Here is a 12,169-nt window from a genome sequence, read left to right as displayed (position 1 = left end):
CTAACACCTAGGAACATTACCACAGCTTAGAAATAGTAAAGGTATACATAATTTAACATTTAAAGTTTCATATGCATACAAGTAGTCCCTTAATTCAATCACAACTAAAGTTCTACAATTCCAAATGACTTGCATGAGGACATTCTGGAAATCTTATGAAATGTTCTACAAATCAATGGTAAACAGCAAAGCATGATTCTGATGTTAACTAAATCAATTTCCAGCCAACCTAGAATCTGTCCAGAATGACACGGTTACTAACTTAATTATTTAATGATTGTGCAAAAGCATACTTTGATCAAACCAAGTTTACCAACTTGTTTTTCATACCTAAGAAACATCAGAAAGTATAGTGCCAACTTCTAAATAAATTATTTAATATCTTTTTTCAATTTATTTAGTTAATTAGGTGATTTAAGCAATATATAGTAAAACTATTCATAAAAAACTACAAAAATTACAGTAGCTATCTCATGCTGCACATAGACCATCATAAAAATTTCAAATCCATAGGACAAACATAACTTGCTGTATCTAAAATAACAGATGACATGTCTAATTTGAGCATAATTAGAAAACCCTAATGAAAAGTGTCAAGCAACAGATTTCACATTTTTCCTAACATCATTCTAGCATAAGAACCTTACTCACCAAATTTTACCCATACTGGATCTATAGAAAAATTATGAAAATTCACACAAGATCCATCCATTAATAAAAGGAATTTCTATAACTTAAAAACTACACATGCACTAGCTCTGAAATTTTAACCAGAGCTTCTAATAAGCAATAATAGATTACCCACAAAATTTCATAATTTTTGGACCACAGAAACTCAAGATAAAATTCAAACAAGTTTGCATGCATCTAAAAACACATTTCAAAGTCATATTTAATTCATCCAAATTTTCTAAAACATATGCTCATATAATATTTTTATTAAATACTAGACATTACTAGGAACTCAACAAAATTAGAACCACATCATTTGGATCCACCATCTAAGAGCTACACATTTTTGAATATGCACATAAATCTGTGAGTAATCAAACAAAACAAAATAGAAATCCTAACAGCTACTGGGCCAGCCCAAGAAACGGCGGCCCGCGAAGCGCACTGGCAGGGGAGCGGAGGACGACGACGGCGCAACTCACCGTCGGTAGCTTCTCCGGTGAAACCATCTACGCTACGACGTTCGCCTTGACCATGCGCATCTAGTGGTGACCTCAATCGGTGCTATGGTAGCGGCTAGAGGGATTGGCGACTGACACGGCGGCGCACGGCCACGGCACGGCCGGCTCCGGCGAACTGACGGCGACACAGCCCCTAACGGTGACTCTACGAGCTTCGGTGGTGTTCCTATGACCTAGCGTGAGGCAGAGGAGGGGATGGGAACGGCGTGAGGACAGCTGGCCGCGTGGAGCTCCAACTCCGGCGAGAACAGCCACGGCGGCGGCAGAAAGGAATGATGAATTCGTCCTTACCACGGCACAATCGACCTGGCTGAGGGGTGGGGGTGGCAGAGGGGATCACGGCGAGGCTACAGGCGGACGGGGCAACGCGTTTTTGCGGTGGCGTGCTCGCACGGCAGCGGCGATGCTCGGTCGGCAATGGCGGACGGTAGAGCTCTCGACGCTGCGTGCGGTGGGAGGCGAGGAAATGCGAAATGGGACGGGCTAGTGCGTCGGACAGGCGCGCAGGGTGCTCAAGACGCGGCTACGACGCTAGGAGGCGCACGGCGCGTGGCCAGCGTGCTCAGGCGAGCGGCGACGGGTGGCGCCACGTGGCGTCAGTTTTCTGAATCGGTCGGCCACAACGTTCACTGAACGTTTTCTGAAAAATGCGATTCAGTGCAAATGCCGACGCCTGACAGCGAGTATTCAACGATGATCTGCTTCTAATCCATGACGAGTTAGTGGAGGAATTGAACATCAAAGTTGTAGACCTACCTTCCCTCTACAAATTCTTTTCAATGACCAACACCTAAAACGCCGTGGATCCGAAGTTACATGAAACCAAAGTGGGCTCGATGCAACTGAAATGTACCATGACTTAGAATATTTTTCTAAGTGTGAAATCAGCATGGCATTCTGACTAGTGGGCCATGTTTGAGCATGTTCCACACATTTTCATGAGTTGGTCATAAAACAACTTTTGTTCCTTGCAAAATTTACTACAACTTTGCTTTAGGTTGCTCAGACATGCATAGAATCTAAGTTGTACTTTTTAAACAGTCAAACAGTGGCACTCTAGGGTTCATTTCAAGTCAAACCTCCATTCAAGGGCAATTCTGTCATTTTGACTACATGAACAATGTCCAAATAAGTACTGTAAGTGTAGTTAAGGTGTATTAGACCATGATCAACCACCTTTACAAAATTGTTATACCTCTTTCAATGATCACATGTGATAAAGCAACTAAACAAGCAATTCTCTCATATGTTGCAATGAAATGTTGCACATGTTTCATAGCTTTGTTGTTATTCTACACTTGTCATATTTCTACCATGTTGCCATGTTTCAAAGTATGAGAAATTTATGTTGCATTCACAGATTACCCAATTCTATTCACAACAATCAAGCATGAAACATACACAGTTGAAAATGTTACATATGCATGTTTCAGTAACAATGGCAATGATGACATAGATGATGCATATGTTTATGAAGTGAAATGCAATTAGTGGAAGCCAAACACCTAGGGTGTTACATTCTATATTTTTTATATCATAAAAACACAAAGTAATATAAAAAAATTTGTGTATATGCACAAATATAATATTTTGTATTATTCTATATATGAAGAAATATATATAAACAATTGTAGTCAAAACAATATAGAAAACAAAAAAAACAAAAATTAAAAATTTGAATTTTAAAACTTCGACTACAATTTTATGTAATTAAATGAAATAAAATGAAAATGTTGTAAACATAAAAGTTTTATAACTCATCAACATGTACAACTTATATTTTGGTCATCTTGTCATGTGACTTTGTTTGAATGATTCAAATTTTGAAATTCAAACAATTTGAACTTGAAACAATATTTTGAAAGAGTAAATGATTTCAGATGAAAAACTTATGAATACCAAAGTTGTAGAACTCATCAATATGTACAACTTTTATTTTTATCATATTTTCATTTGACCAAATTTGAACAGTTGAAATTTTGAATTTCACTAAATGGCAACTTCAAACAAGATTTTGAAACCTTAAATGATTTCAACAATAAAAGTCGTAAACATAAAAGTTGTTGAACTCCTCACTATCTACAACTTTTATTTTGGTCACTTCTTTATGTGACAAAGTATTAGTAAACATTGTTCATAAATTCACATATGACTCATAGTTTCATGAACTATACGAGAAACATGTTGATTTGTGAACAATGTTTACTATCACTTTGTCAGATGAAGAAATGATCAAAATAAAAGTTGTAGATCTTGATGAGTTATACAACTTTGGTATTCATCACTTTTTCAGCTGAAATCATTTAATGGTTGAAAATCTCGTTCGAACTTGTCATTTTTTTAAATTTGAAAATTTGAAGTGCTCAAACTTTGTCAAATGAAAAGAATGACCAAATCAACACACTAACTTGATAGGGCAAGATTTTAGAAAATTTTAGGAAAAAAATCATCACATATGGAGTTAGCATGAGGGAGAAAAACTAGTTACAAATTTTACCCAGAGATTAAAAAGAAAAATCACAGCTGTTCATGATGATCAATGATGAACAAGTGTGATTTCTCTTTTTAATCTGTGGCTGAAACTTGTAACTAGTTTTTCTCCTTCATACTAACTCCAAATGTGATGGTTTTTTCCCTAAAATTTTCTAAAATCATGCTCTATCATTTTAATCTGTCATCTATCTTTGTCACTAATTTTGAACAATTCAAATTTTAAATTTCAGAAAATGACAGCTTCAAACCTAATTTTCAAACACTAAATGATTTCAGCTATAATGGTGATGAATATAAGAGTTATATAACTCATCAAGATCTCCTACTTTTATTTTGGTCATTTCTTCATTTCATAAAGTGTTAGGTGATTTCATAAAGTTTTAGTAGTAATAGAGTGGATGTTCAAATAGAGTCATCTGGATGTTGCAAAGGGTAGTCTCACACATATGCATAAATGTAGTCTCACACACATACAAAAATATGTAGTCTTACACACGTACATAAATATATAGTCTCACACGCATGCATAAATGAAGTCTTACAAACACACACTTACACAAACACTCCACGTTCAACAACTAGCTAGCCCAGTGTAACGACTTTCCCCTTGACACCTTTTCGTTCCCATGGCAATATGTCTTTGGGGAGGTTCTTTTCCACAACACTGATCTTCTTAGGAAAGTCTGTGAATAGCGGCATCTCATCGTAGTTATTGTAAGCTTCAACATCGTCCACGCCATCAACTCCAATAATGTGCTGTTTCCCGGAGGCAACCACATGCTTTGTCTTCTTCTTCAGGGGGAGGTTACTTTATGGGCCAGACATATAGAAAACTTGTGCGACACGTGAAGCGAGCACCCAAGGGTCATCTTGGTAGCCTAGATTCTCGAGGTCCAGGACTCTCAATCCGATCTCATTCAGTTGGTGTTGTTTGATCCAGCGGCATCGAAACAGGGCCACCGTTATATCCCTTCCATAGTGAAGTTCCCATATCTCTTCAATGATGCCAAAGTATTGGATCTTTTGCCCTAATCCATCGAGAGCCTCTATTCGAACGCCGCTGTTTTGGTTCACATATTTACTATCCTTTGCGTGGGTATAGTACGTATACCCATTGATGTCATAAGCATTCCAATATGTCACTTGTCTCGATGGCCCCTCCGCCAATCTACTGATGGTAATAGAGTCTATGGTTTCTCTAGGCGGTATGTTTTGGTCCTTCAACCATGTAGTTAGTCGTTGCTTGTGTGGTTTCATGACCCAATCATCCGAACGGCTATTTCTCTCCACCATAATGACAGCCAAGTTTTCATCAATATACGGTTGCATCAGTTGTGTACTCTACAAGACACTGTAATGCGCCCAACTCACCTCTTTGTAATCATGGTCGATGAACACTTTTCTACCACTGGTGCCCTTCCCAGCCAGCCTACCCTTGTGACGAGAATCGGGTTTACCAATCCCTTTCTGTACTTTTAGGTACTCTTGACAGCACTCGATGACTTCTTCAGTACTATAACCCTCTATCATGGAGCCCTCTGGGTATGCTCGATTATGCACGTATCGACTTAGAACCGACATGAACCGCTCATAGGACCACATTTCATGCAAGTAGCAAGGGCCAAGCGCCTGTATTTGATGAACCATGTGAATCATGAGATGTGGCATTATATCAAAAAAAGCAGGAGGTAAACACATCTCCAGTTGGTTTGGTGTCTCCACCACAAATTCATGTAGGTCACTCAGCTCTTCCTTGCCAATCATCTTCTGTGAGATCTTCAAAAAGAAGTAGCACATGCGGGTGATGGCCATTTTCAAGAACTCTGGCTTTATAGCCCTGATTGCAATAGGTAGAAATATTGTCAGCATCACATGGCAATCGTGAGCCTTGTAGTGTGTTATTGACAAGTCCTTCATCGACACTAGCTTCTTCACATTTGCTGAAAACCCAGTCGGGACTTTGATCCCTCTCAGGAAAGTGCATATAGCTCTCTTCTCGTCTGGTGTTAGGTTGAAGCACGCCACAGGCAGAGTGTATTTTCCATTAGCCTCAGGTACCGGGTGAAGCTGTGGCATCACGTTTAGCTGCACCATGTCTTTCCGTGCTTTCAGACCATCCTTTGACTTGCCTGTGTCCATCAAGGTAGCAATGAGACTCTCAAAGACATTCTTCTACACGTGCATAGCATCAATGGCATGGGGGACCTCTAAGTCTAGCTAATAAGGCAGATACTGAAAAAAGATCGATTATTTCTTGAAAGGTACGCCTTCGACAGGAGGTGTGCTTCTATCTCTGTTCATCCCATCCGGATTCTTCTTTTCATAGACGACGCGTATGTTTTTCACCATTCTGTACACGTGTTCTCCGTTATGACGTCTCTCCGGAGGGGGTTCAATCTCCGGGGCATTGTCATAAAATCTAAAGAACAATTTGCTGCGGTTCTTGTGACTTATCTTTAAGAAGCGTCGGTTCCTTAGGTAAACTATCTTCTTGGATGCATCCAGGTACACCCATGTAGTACCATCCAAGCAAACCTAGCATCCCATCTTCCCTTTGATCTGTCCAGACAAAGCAAACAGCATGGGGTAATCATTGGTAGTAACAAATATTATTGCTCTACATATGAAGTCCTCCTTTCGGAACGCATCGTACATCTGCTCCCCATGCCTCCATAGCCTCTCCATTTCTTGCATCAAGGGCTCGAGGAACACGTCTATATCAATGCCTGGTTGTTTAGGGCCAGAAATAAGAATAGTGAGGAGAAGGTACTTTCTCTTTTGACACAACCATGTTGGGATGTTGTACATGGTCAAGATCACTGGCCATGTGCTGTGGTCGCTCATCCTCTCATTGAAGGGATTCATTCCATCGGTGCTCAAGCCAAACCGTACATTCCTTGGGCCATCGCTGAATTCTTTGTGCTTCTCATCAAAACTTTGCCACTGACTACAATCAGCCAGGTGTGCAATCTTATCATCATCCACCTTGCGCTCATCATCCACCATGTCATGAGTGCAGCTTCTTTAGGGTTTACGAAGATACGTCTCAAGCGGTCGGTCACTAGCAGGTACCACATTACTAGGGCAGGAATTCTTCTCTGCTTTGCATCGTTGCCTAATGGAGTGTCCTCTGGGGGCTGAGATTCTTGTACCACCTTTTTGGTACCCTTCTTATTCCTCTTTTTCCCCGTGGAGGCTTCATCCCCACCGTAAAGGTCATTGTTCTTGTACCGGCTAGCCCCACACCGGGGACATTTATCCAGTGACTTGAACGTTTCACCACAAAAAAGTATACAGTGGTTGGGGCATGCATGGATTTTTTCAACCCCCATTGTCAATGGACTTATGACCTTCTTCGCTTGGTATGTGTTGGTGGGAACTGAGTTTTGTTGTGGCAGCACCCATGACAGGAGATGCAATAGATCATTGAAACTACAGTCTGACCAACCATACTTAGCCTTCAGGATGAGCAGCTCAAGCACAAAACGTAGCAATGTCCAATGTATCGGACAACCCTTTTCAACACTATACACAGTCTCCTTCGATGCTTTTGTCACCCTTTCCAAAATTTCTAGACCTTTCGGGCTATTTAGTAAAATCTCTGGTCCAAGGGCTCGAATCATGTCCTCCAAATCATCTTCATCCCCGACACGTGCTCCACCATCATTATTGGCACCACCTTCGTCGTTACCATCCCAACCACCAGCATCACCACCTTGTTCATTGCTAAGTATTGGGACAGAGATTCTATGGTTTCGTTGTCGTATTCCTCCTCATCCTCGTCGTTAACAATAATCGTTTCACCATGATGAATCCACACTGTGTAGTCCTCAACAAATCCTCGCATAATTAAATGTGATCTGATGATAGTCACATTTGTCCATGACATACGGTTCTTGCAATCTTTACATGGGCAAATAATTGTATCCTTATTCTCTTTCAATGTCATTGCATGCTTCTTTGCGGCTTCAATAAATTTATCCACATCTTCACGAAAACCTGCCTTGAACCTTAACGAACCATACATCCAAGAGTTCCTGTACTCCATCTTTTACAACAACAACAAAACAAACATTAAAGGAGTACTTATTTAGATATATATAAAAATGAAACAAATTAATAATTACTTGAGAATAATTGTATATACTTTAGATATATATGAATATAAATCTAATATAATTACATGAAGCATACAAACACACCATGGTAAAAGAAAATTAATTAACGGCCCATTTATCCATAAATAATTAAAATACATATTTATTGATTACAATAAATAATTTCAAAGACAACAATTAGCAAGAATTATACTTTACCCAATATCTTTTATACAAACCCTAGTCCAATTTCATCAAACATAAATTTACAAAAACGAAATTAATAAAAAAACCAAACCCTAAATCTAGATCCACATGCACATGAAACATCCATAAAACTAACTAATTGTTCACTAAAATCAAGAAACATGGACCAAATAAGGGTATGATCTTGTTCCCCTCCCTAATTTACACTAGTACATTTAAAAGTTGAGTCTAATTTGCTTCATAAATAGCTCAAGCACCATAGAAGAGAGAGAAAAATAAAACTCTAATTACTCACTAACCAACCATTAAAACTTCAAAAAAAGTATGGAATAACATTTTCTTACCTTCTACAACCTCTCCACCAAAGGATTTGAGACCAAAACCTTCCCCCCTTAGTAGAGCAATTTTTGGGAGGTGCCCAAGGCCTCTCCACCTTTTTTTTCACGAGTTGGAGTGAGTGACCCGAGGAGGAAGAAGGTTCTGCATCTGTTTTATATGGGGGGCATTTGTAGGGACGGCTGGTGATTGAGCCGCCCCTACAAATCGGTGCTATAAATACGGGACCATTTATAGGGGCGGCTCAATCACCAGCCGCCCCTACAAATAGCATTTCCAGGGGCGGCTGGTGATTGAGCCGCCCCTACGAATCAGACCCCATTTGTAGGGGCGGCTCGTAACACCAGCCGCCCCTGCTATTCCATTTGTAGGGGTGGCTGGTGTCTGGGCACCCGAGCACGCCACTGTAGGGGCGGCTCCATCACCAGCCGCCCCTACAAAAAAAAATCGAACCGTTTCTAAAAATCGTTTTTTACGTAGTGAAGGGCCTAATGTTATCAAATCTTACCACATGTTAATATATTGTTGACTGCTTCTTCTTAAAATAGTAAACTTGTTAAGTGTTTAAGACCTATATTATTGGAACGTAACTCAATAGTTATGTTTATGGAGTACCTGATTCTTTGCATATTGTCCATAGACTTTTCTGGCTTGTTTGCATTTATTCTTGCTGCCGGATGAAGACCCGTTTTCATTGTCATTATTCTTGGCATATTCTTTTTCCTATAGAAAATTTAATTGTCATTTAGAAAGGTAAATTCTATAAAAAGTAATAATTCAGAATACATGTTTGTTCATTGGTCAGTAGACTATGTAGCATGAATAGTACTTTTTGCACACACTGTAAATGCACATTGAGATGTAGATGATTACTTCTATTTGATATTTTTTTGCCAATATTTCTGCAGCTCTTATTATTTCTTCTATTGATTTGGTATAAGTGTCTTCAATGTCTGACTACTGTCCACTGTTGGGATTTGGGAGTTATTATGTAGTCTTTTGAGCAGTCTTGTTCCTTTAGTTAAAGTTTCAATGAAAATAAATATACCTCAGTCTTGTTTGTTATATGCAGTATACAGTTAGCAAAAATAAAAAATGCCATAATTAAAAAAGTTATTAGTAAGGATCAAGAAGTGTTACCTTGTTGTCATTTTCCATGTGGGTCATTGAATTGCTCTTCTCTTTTAGGAAAAATAATCTAGAAACAGTATAATCGGGTCTAAAACTTGTCAAGTTGTAGTAAGCCAATCTGATCTAGAAAATCATTGTTTGTCTACATATTTTTTGGACTGCTTGTTGTATCTGCTTAGTATCATGATTGACCGAATTGGTCATCGAATCTACTAATTCGGTAATCACATTTGTGCTTGTTCGGCTTACCCCATATTCGGCTTGTTCGGCTTCTTTTTTCAGCCGGAATAGTATTTTTCTCTCACAACAATTCAACCAGAACAGTGTTTTCAGCCAAAATTCTGCGAGCCGAATGGGTCATCGAATCTACTGATTCGGTAATCACATTTGTGCTTCCTTTTCAAAAGTACACAGGTCGCGGTTCCTGTTGGATCACTTATTTCAATTTTAATTTGTACTTCTTTACATTATTCTTTTATTAGAAATTCAAACACAAATAGTATAATATGAGTACAAATTAATAAATCACTTACTGTGGTTTAGCTTCAGCTTTCTTGTACATTTACTGCAACAGTAGTGATCAATCTATTTTTTACGTTGCTTCTTACAATCATCACTACATGAGATGTAGTACCATCCAAATGTTGCACTTGCTGCTTCGACAGTAATTTTTTTTTCTGTAAGTATGTATATATCATTCATATGTATGTAAGTTTTTCAAAAGTAGTGCGTATTGGTCAAACTGATGCATACCTGATTTGATTCTCCAAACAAAAATCAAATTTAGCTGTTCTAAAGTTCTTCTATTGTAATGCATTAATTTGGCTCTCCGCCGTTCCTTTTAGATGGTCATCAATATGTATCTCTTCTATAAGATTATCACTGGAATATCTTTTGCATACAAAGAATTATGTAAAATTGGAAACATGGTACATACATTAAAATATAAATAACAATAGGAATTTTTGTACCTGTTTTGTGCATTTGTAGTTTCATGGTCTAATTGTTCTAGGTGTAGATACGCACTTGGTAGTGGCAATCTAATCTAATCCAAATTAAAGATGCGTACCTGTTTGCTTGATGAAGGAACAGGAGGGGTCGTTCCCCTCATGCACGCTTATGCATCCACGCACACACCACAGCCCGCAGGCCACATGATGCATACACGCCGCACGTACTGCTGCGCACCAATACTGTCGATGTTTCGAGTTGCCACCGACGAGTAAATTTGTATTATTGCGCGTCTGACCTGGATGGTATGCTAAGAGGACACGAGGTTTATACTGGTCGGACAGAATGTCTTTATGTCCAGTTCGCTGCTGCTGCTCGTGTTACTAGCGCAGAAAGTTCGTAGTAGGGGTTATAAACAGTTGAGAGAGGGACAGGTCCCAAGTCTCTGGTGAGAGGAGCGAACGGGCGTCGAGGGCTCGGTCGCTGCTCGGCTGTATGTCTGGGGTTCGATGAGTTGATCGGGTTCGAGTCTAGTTCCGATGTAGTTTGGATGCGGATGTGTTGTGATTCGGTCCCCTTGTGGGACGCCGGCTTTCTCTTTTATAGGCCAAGGGAGAGCATGGGTTACAGTAGAGGAAAAGAAGAGAATGAGAGGAAGAAGTCCTTCGGGGTCACCGGGTCCTTCTTCTCCTTTATGTGGGTCTAGCCGACCCTATAGACGTCAACAGGGACAGCTTCTGGTCGTGGCCCTGTTCGTCACGGCGCTCCACTCAGTCCCGACGGACGTCGTGGTGAACTGACGTGCCCGTCAGTGTTCATACATGGATTAGGTAGAATAGCACCGGTGCGCCCGACGCTATTAATGACGTGAACCCCCAGGTATGGCCTGTCGTAGGTCACGGGCTACATCGAGGTGTGCCAGTCACATCCCTGGCGTCAGATCTTTGACTCAGGCCCATATGTTTGGACCTAGAGTGGTTAGCGGCGGTATGGGTCTCCGTCAGGCAAGACGGAGTCTCCGACCTCAGGGTCGGGCGAGGCGGAGTTCCTCCCTAGAGCCCGCTGCCTCGGTGCGGGGCAAGCCAAAGCCCACCCTCAGAGGTCGGGCGAGGCAGACCCTGTGGCCTTGGTGCTGGGCGAGCCGAAGCCCGCCCCTAGAGGCCCGGCAAGGCGGAGTCCGCCCTCAGGGATCGGGCGAGGCGGGCCCTGCGGCCTTGGTGTCGAGCGAGGTGGAACCGGCCCTCAGAGGTCGGGTGAGGTGGAGGTTGCGTACCTGGGGGTTGGCAAGAGCTGTAGTTGTGCTCTTGACCGCTCGGATGAATTAACGTTGATGGTTATTAGCTCCTTCTCTTCGGGTACCCTAGTATTGGTCCCTGACAGGAGCCCCCGAGCATGCGGAGGACTAGAATACTCCTTCGGAGGCTTTTCCGAACAGTAGGACTCTGAGGGCCTTGGCCTTTTTTGTCGCCCACGGCACGTCCTGGATACGGTGATTCCCTCTCGTCAAGGTCGGACCCTTCGTGGGTATGGCCGTGATATTTGGTGGGTTGTTAGTTGGCTAGTTCGAGTGGGGTCCCGGTATCCCGTTCGTGGGAATCCGGTCAGGGCCAGCTCGGTGGTCGACTCCAGATTCTTGGCGGTCGATCTGTATAGTTCTCGGGTCCGTTCGACCGGTCCCGAGGGCTATATGCCTTCCTTCGAGGAAAAACCACGGATCGTGACTGGCCGAGACTCGAACGTGAGTCGGGATGTCTGTGGCGC

Source organism: Miscanthus floridulus, chromosome 18, assembly GCF_019320115.1.
Source record: "Miscanthus floridulus cultivar M001 chromosome 18, ASM1932011v1, whole genome shotgun sequence".
NCBI lineage: Eukaryota > Viridiplantae > Streptophyta > Magnoliopsida > Poales > Poaceae > Miscanthus > Miscanthus floridulus.
Note: the sequence above shows the minus strand (reverse complement) of the source record.